We start from the raw sequence: 8,822 nt of genomic DNA, 5'->3' as shown, positions 1-8,822 counted from the left end.
TGATTTAAAGCCCCATTCAGTAACTTTTCCAAGCGCCCTCTGCGTGCATTAGTATCGATAACGATATCGCCGTTCAAAGTCAACAAAACACAGCGCCAGAAAGCTCTATGTACATGTTGTGACATCGGGTACTCACCACGTGATGAAATAATAATCCATAGTTCCGTGAAACATCATTTTCGTAGCAAATCCGAATCGAGTTACTTCCTTGTTTTCATGAACACAGCGCTTCCGCTGTACAGCGCATGCGCGCATGCTTTTCTTTTCTCTTTTTCTTGCTACGGGACGTGGCAGACAAACTGCTTAGTCCCAGTGCTGGCCAATGGAGGGCGGTGTGGGATAAATAAAGACGAGGGTCTCCCTGTTACAAGTCAATCTACCATGTCCTGTGACTAAAAAACTGATATATTACAGTAAAAAATGTCAAAAATCTTACTGATTGGGGCTTTAAGATGAATAGCCTCCTACAGTAAATGCTTGCCTTCATTGATTAAATTCTGGCTAAAAGGAGAGAAATGTAAACAATCCGAATTGTGTGCGACGATATTAAGCTAAGTAACTATTAATGTTATAGGAGCAGCCTATCTCACTAGTAGCCTATCTCACTATGGACTAAGCCAGCGATCCTCAGCGACTCCAGTCCGCATCCGGACCCAGACGCTGTTTTATCCGGACAGAGCCTCGATAGCCTCGCTAGCTTTCGCTTCCGCGGCGGCAGCCATGTTGACGAGTGAAAGAACTACAAAGACCATGTAGGCCTATACCCACTACTTGCCCAGACGCTTCTCAGTAGCGTTACACAGAAAGCCCGCCTAAGGCTGCCGCTGATTTGACGAGCCGGCCATGGTTCGGGTTTCTAAGACAATCATCTTAACTGCCTGTGCATATCAAGATGGATTACATCGAGATAATCTCTTTTGATGTTGCGAGGTTATCCATCTCGCAAGCAAGGTTATTGCTGCCTACCTCAGAGCTTAAATTCAAACAAAACTTTATTGACAGTTGCCAATAGCCAGAGTGGCAGACAAGCCATTTTATATTCTATTTTACACGTACAGTGTGAACACTCAGGTCAGGCTTGACGGTCGGACTGTACAGTGTGAGGACATAACTTGTGAGCTTTGCCTTTGTATCGCAGACGATTTACTCGCACAGGAGGAGATACAATTAAACGACGACATTTGTAAAATCGTACATTGTATGCCCAGTTTAACACAATCATTCTGAGAAAATTATTTTTAAATGAGATAAGAGATACCTGGAATAGATCCCCCAGAAAGAGTCATGTACAGTGAACATCCGTCCTTGGTGTTTTCCACAGACACCATGTATTCAGGTTGCAGCCAGGTGGTGAAGCTGCACATGTAGCCTATTGTGTCCGCAGGACTCTCACACAGCTGTACCGGCTGGCTGTTCACCATGAAGTTAAAGGAGCTCTTTCTGCCTCTCGGGGTAAAAGTGCTGACGATGAATTTGTACCATCCATTTTCGGCCGCGGTGAACTTGCCATCCCTGAAGTTGTGATTGATGACGATGTGCTTGTAGAACACGACAGGGTTTTTGGAGAGGCAGGTCTGCCCTGGCTGGACTGCACAGAAGTAGTACCCGGAGAATTCAATTGGGTCAGCGCATTTGACTGAAGAGGAGAGAAGAAATTGCACAACAAATTACCTGCAGTTGCATATCACCACCTACATAGTAGGCTATAGTAAGATAGTATAGTAAATGACTAGCCTCAACGCGAGACTTTCTCATACATGTAGCAATTGTAAAACATGTAGCTCTTCGTGTTCTTATTGCGTAGTTTCCAAGTTCTAGCCATTTTTGTCATGGCAGAGCCTGAAATTTCTGTTCTTCCACCTGTCTTTTTCATTGAAAATGGCCGTTGTTGTTCTTCCACTTCCCAGCGGGGAAACAGAGCCCTCTCTGCTGTGGCTACGGGTGGAAACCCATAATTACACATCCGGAATAACAGAGATTACAGCCTCTGGCATGACAAAAACGGCTCAGAACTGGAAATTATGGAGGGGGTACGGTGGTGCAGTGGTAAGCGCTGTCGCCTCACAGCTAGAAGGTCCTGGGTTCGATTCCCATCTGGGACGCTGTGAGCGCTGAAGGAGTGTGTGCCCGTCCGCATGTCCTCGAGTGCCCACCGCCCGGGTGGGGTCATCAAAAGGGCCTTTCTGTGTGGAGTTTGCATGTTCTCCCCGTGCCCCCTGGGGGTTTCCTTCATATAGGAACCCCACATCAAAACATGCAATATCCTGGTCGCTGAAGTGGTGCCTCCTCTGGTCGTTAGGGGCGCCTGTTCGCAGGGAGGGGAACTCGTTGGAATAGCGTGATCCTCCCACGTGCTACGTCCTACCGGTGAAGCCTCCCCTGTCAGGTGAAAAGAAGCGGCTGGCTACTGCCCATGTCTCGGAGGAAGCATGGAGCCAGTTTCGGCTCTCCCCAGATCGGCAGAGGGTGGAGCAGCAACCAGGATAAATACGGTACATTTAATTAGCACTAATGGGGGATAAAAACGGGATAAAAAAATCGGGGGGAAAATAACTGGAAATTATGCAATATTAAGAGTAGTCCGATTTGTTTGTCAACAACATGGAGTTCAAGGCAAGTACTGTTTTATTATCTCCGCTAGGCGAATGCCAGAGGAGATCATGTTTTTGTACGAGTGTGTGGGTCTGTGTCCTGCAGCTCAGAAACCATAAGAGCTACAACTACCAAACTTGGTAGGTAGGTTCATAGAGTCCTATTCATAGCTTTCAAGGGGCGTTACGTAAGTACAAGGAACGCCCATTCTGGCGGTCAAAACTCAAAACAACAATGGCGCTGAACACTGACCAGACGCAGCTCCAGCAAAAAGCGGGCTTTTTTCCACCAGTTTCCAGTCAGGAATATTTAGACCATCTATCAAGCGTTGAAAAAGAACGATATCTAAACAAACTGCACGTTTTGGGCACTTCAAACAAACCGAACTATCGTTAACGTTACTGTCCAACACATGCCAGTTCGGAGAAATTGTTTCACAACAAACTGCGTGCGGAGTGCGGACTCGTTTTTATAATGTTGTGGAGAGAGAGCACAGCCCTCGTCGCGTGTGAAGAGAGAGGGAGAACGGGTGAGACAGAAGCAAACTATTTTTTGCAGATCTCAAAAGCAGGTAAACCACTGTGGGATTAGTGAGACTATTGCTAAAAGAGAAGATACTGTAGTGATGCCTGTGCTGTCGTCCGCTCAAACAGTACTTAGCAGTACTGTTTGACCGTCAGGTGGGCGTTCCCGGCAGCACGTAACGCCCCTTGAAAGCTATGAATACTATGGGCTAATAAATTATACCTGATGGTGGCGCTGAACAGCCCTCTTTACCTTTTGGTTCATAACTTTTCAACCCTAGCGTCTACAATTAAAATTATTTTTTTCCTGAATTCCTTGGGTCCTTATGGAACTACTGATATAGGCCCCGCCTTACTAGATTTTTCACCATTCTGAATTTTGTTTCTTCAGCAAACAGCAAACCATGCCACACAGCATGTCTGGACTGTCATGCACAAAACCTCTTTCACGCTTTTTTGAAAGTGTGCACCGTTGCGATAGAATTTACTTTTTTTGTGGGTGGAGCCTATTTCACAAAAATCACCATAACTCAAGAACGCATTGCCCCATGCTAACCAAACTTGTTACAGGTGTTCGCTTAAAGGGATAGTTCGGTTTGTTTGAAGTGGGGTCCTATCAGCTAGTTTGATACACTAACTTAATTAGGTACAGTGTTCTGGAGGCTGGGCACATTGTGTAACGAGACCCGGCACTCAGAGCAGCAGCCAAACCAGCTTTTTCTCTGTAAGTACGTGGGGTCAACAACTAAAACGTAATTTAGCCACCTAAAACAACGCCCACCTAAACAAATCGATATCCGTATACATGCACGCTCTATTTTGACAATTTTCAGCGCTTTACTTTTCCGACAAACAGCAGTTTCATTCGGCACTGCTTTTTCTCCCAACCATACAACTACCGTATTCCTCCGCTAAAAGCCTGCACAAAGCCGCAGCACTGGATTACTCCGCAGATCAGCTGTTATTTTGAGTTATTTTATTTCTCCCGGTTTGTTAGTGAAGACACAAGAAATAGAATACACGAACGAAAATATGAGTGATTTTGTTAGCGAGGATGATATGCCATTCACCTTGGTGACAAGAGGATACAATTATGAACCAGAGAGAATACAGAAGAGGAACTTTTGCAGCGAGTGAACAGGCAGAGAGATGCGAGGAACTGAAAAAGCAGCGCCGAATGAAACTGCTGTTTGTCGGCAGTTTCATTCGGCGCTGCTTTTTCTCCCAACCGTACAACTACCGTATTCCTTACATTACATTACACACACAGTAGCACACAGTCCGCGGGAGAAAATACTAATTGATTCTCATGACTTTTGTCATGACTGTCAAACCTAAATTTATATACTTTGCGACGTTCATCATCATTCAAATTTGGCTGGTGGCTTATTAACATAGGTTCCTGTGATGTGATGAACTCAAAATGCTAAATAATAATAAAATATTTCTGGTTTCCAGGGACTTTAAACATAATGTTGCTCACCTTCCAATGGGGCTAGTGTTGCGACTACTTGGATGTTGTCAGGGGCAGGGGTAGAAGCATCTCTTGGCACTATTAGGCAGGGACAAAGACAGCTGATTTAGTATGAATACCTTGCTAAAAGTTTGTCTGCATTGATTAATGGAGGCTAAAAGGAGATAAATGTAAACAGAATTTTCTGACCCAAATAACCCAAAAAGACCCCAAAAATCACCAGCAGGGCTCAACTGAGTGGGCAAAATCTAGTTGTGTTTGTTGACTCGCTATACACCTCTAGTTCATAATTAGCATTAGGGATGTCAAATGATAACCGTTTAACCGATAACCGACCGTTTCAACATTAACCGATTAATACTACTACCTGTATCAGCTAAACTGTCTTCCGCGTCTGCTGGAGAGACTATAACACACACACACACACACACACACACACACACACACACACACACACACACACACACACAACTCACCCCCCTCACCCCCATCCCATGGGTAAGTGCCAGCTGTGGCCATTGGAACCTGGAAAGACAGTTGGTTAGTTTACCGCCGATATTTTAAATACTGAAATATTTTCTCATATCAAACTGCTGGAGCCATCTGGAGGTGACGTCACCTCGTCTATGATTGGCCACTTCTCTTTTGTGTTGAGCCTATCTCTACACCGCTACATTTCCAATGTCTTGGTACAGGGTTTACCACACAGACTTTTTAAAAGTGGCCAATATCAGATTCCAGTGTGAACGGCCCGGAAGTGACCCGCATGCGCAGAAGAACAATAATGTCACACGCAGCAACACTGCTATTCTATGTAAACCCGAAAGAAGACAGCGGTAAACATGACGGGAGCTGACGGTGTTGTTTCATCTGTTGTTTCCGGTTTAATTCATACGTTATTGTGCAGTGGAAGCCAGTGAATACAGGAGCAGATGATAGCGAGGAGGAGGAGGAGAAAGAGAGACAAAATTGTATTGATGGCTTTCTGTGGAGCAATAGCTGCTACCTCTGTACAGAGGAGTTTGTGGATGCGGAGTCAAAGCCAGGAGTGGCGGGACTGTTACAAAGCTTTCTCGCCCACCAATTAAATGGCCGCCACCAGGGCTGACCCAGGGCTTTGGATCCAGCCAGCTCCCTCGAACTATCCCTGGATGACATTTCGGTGACGACATCATCACTGCGATGATGACATCACAATGCGATCAGTGACATCAAAACCTCACTCTCTGCCAGCACAGAATAGTGACAAATGTCGGTCTGGAGTGACGTAAAAGTCACATTAAAGTCTGATATGGGCCACATGTCTGTTCACACCAATTCCCCAAAATCTGATTCAAATCTGATTTTATTCCCACATTTGAAAGTAGCCCAGGTCGGATTTAAAAAAGTCACATTCCATGTGACTTGTACTGTTCACATACAGTCACTCACTGAAGCAACAGTGAGTGACTGTTGCTTCAATTGAATGTACAAACGCTGCTAATATGTGTCGTCTGTATCTGTTTTAAAACGCTTATGTGAACTATTGCACTTTGCCCAAGACAAATTTCCCTCGGGACAATAAAGTATATCTCATCATCTCATCATCATAGTTATGGAAAAGACTGATCTGAGTCACTTAGGGGGGAAAAGATCAGATTCGGGCCACTTGTGCCTGCTGTGTGAATGTAGCATACGGAGTAGATTCAAGATTCAATATTTTTATTGTCACTCTGTTGTATGAGTACACATGTGTGAAATTCTTATGCTGTGGGCTCCGTTACAGACAAGGTGCACTAGTTACTGTAAATAGTGCAAAATCACAGCAAACACCAAATAAGGCACAAAAACACAGCAAGCAACACATAGACTATACAGCAATAGTTAAATAGGGCAACAATGTGAAGGGCAATTCAGGTGGCCAATTAATTTGCAAGAGTGTGCAAATGACAATAACACAGTTTTATTGCACTGTTTGTGCATGCCTTCGGGACCCTGTATCTTCTCCCTGAGGGCAGCAGGCAGGGAGAACATGCTGTGTGGGTGGGTCATGTCCTTGATGATCTTCCGGGGACTTCCTTGAGTGTACAGATCCTGCAGTGTTGACAGCTCACATCCTGTCACATGCTGGGCCGCGCGCCTCACCCTTCTCAGCGCCTTGTGGTCCATGGTGGTACAGTTCCCCTAGCAGGTGGTGAAACAGCCGATCAGCAGGCGCTCGATGGTGCCTCTGTAGAAGTCCCTGAGGATTTTGGGTCTGAGGCCAATCTGAGTGCGTGCAGTCGCTGTTGGACCTTTTTGACGACATTGGTGGTGTGGCTGGCCCACGTCAGGTCCAGGTGGATGTTGACTCCCAGGTACTTGAAGCTGTCCACCCTTTCCACCACTGTGCCGTTGATGGTGACTGGGGGGTGAGTCTCCCTCCCCTTCCTGTAATCCACAATGACCTCCTTGGTCTTGGAGACGTTCAGGGAGAGGTGGTTGACCTGGCACCACTTTTCCAGGGCATCCACCTCCTTCCTGTAAGCCGTCTCATCGCCATTAGAGATCAGCCCCAAAACCACTGTCGTCTGCAAACTTCACAATGGTGTTTGAAGTCTGTGTCACCACGCAGTCGTGGGTGTAAAGGTCGTACCAGAAGGGGCTGGAGACACAGCCCTGAGGCGCTCCTATGCTGATGGTCAGTGGGGAGGAGGTGTGGTTGTCTACTTTCACCATCTGGTGGCGGTCTGTCAGAAAATCCTGGATCCAGTCACACAGAGCTGTGTTCAGGCCCAGGATGGTCTGGCGGAGGGGTTGAACCATCTGGCAGGGTGGGTGAGGTGTTCGGGGTGTGTTGTTTTCCCCCCTTGAAGTCAGATGCAGCGTGGAGTCCTTTCCAAAGGTGTCTTGGTTTGTTGGAGTCAAGTCTAGACTCCAGCTGCTTGCCAAATTCCCTCGCAGCAAAAATCATAAAAGTCATTCACGTTTGTGAAGATTATCCTGCTGAACACAAATGACCACTCCCATAAACTTTTGTTAACCACAGACATTATTTTATATACTTAAGTGAAATCCCCATTCTAAAACCCCATTCACATTTCCCAGTAGGCTCCAACATGCTACTTCAGGACTCATTCCTGCAATGCGGGGAAACTAAACCTTGGTGACGTCTTGCGCCAAAGCCATGGGTGTGTTCATACTGCATTTCATACCTGGCCATGGGTGTGTTCATACTGCATTTCATACCTGGCCATGGGTGTGTTCATAGTGCATTTCATACCTGGCCATGTTCATTTCATATGTGCTTCATTTGATTGAGCTCAGAGGTGGCTCTGGTGGTGCGGTGGTGACATCATCCAAACTCAACTGCCACTTCATACTCCAGCAGGAACAGCTGGGGTTCCTCGTGGTGTGTCTACAGAGTCCCATAATACATTGGAAATGTAGTGGTGGAGAGATAGGCTCGACACGAAAAAGAACAGTTGGCTATACACTGTAACCCAGGTTTCACTGACTGTCCAGGCAAGAGCCACTCCAAAACTGTTTAAACCAAGGTTAACCAACGGGGCCACGCCTGATTGGCACTTATTTAGCCTTGGGTCAATCAGGACGTCAGCCCCAATCACCCACAGGTGAGCTCATTCACTCACAGCACAGGCGATGTGATTATGTGTCTTATATGAAGCTTTTAGCGCAAGGTCTGGCAGGCCAACGCAGTCAAGCTATGCTCCAACTCAGTTCCCAGTATCTCAGCTGCAGCTGACCTCAAATCAGCCTGCGGCTTCTCAGATCGCTGATTGGCAAATTACTAACCCAGCCCACATATCAGCTGTTCAATTGGCTAACTTCAAACGGGACATGTTATTTAAAGCTGCTACAGTCTGCCTGTCATTGCTGCTTCCTCAGCGCACCGTTGCAACCCCACGTCCTCCCCAGCTCCGCCTTAAGGTTCTTTTACTTAACCAATGTCATTGTGTCGACATTGTTGCTTGCTCTGTTCTACGGGGGTCTTGCATTGCTTTTCCAGTCCGGTAGACCCTGAAATGTTGGTGCAAGTTGCCTGTCTGAGGCTTTCCATGGTGCTCATGGAAGGACGGGGATATTACCCAGAACAGAGACATTCCACCAAATGTAAATCCAAAAATCTTAATAAAAATTCAACTGGTGATTTTTTTTTCGTGTGGGGAAGTAGCACCCTGTGGCAGACACAGCCAATTTTATAAGGGGTGGGAATTGGTAAGAACGTTTTTTTTTTACTGCATTGATTTTTG

This window comes from Poromitra crassiceps (assembly GCF_964638095.1).
Source record: "Poromitra crassiceps genome assembly, chromosome: 13".
Taxonomy (NCBI): Eukaryota; Metazoa; Chordata; class Actinopteri; order Beryciformes; family Melamphaidae; genus Poromitra; species Poromitra crassiceps.
This window is presented reverse-complemented; position numbering follows the sequence as displayed.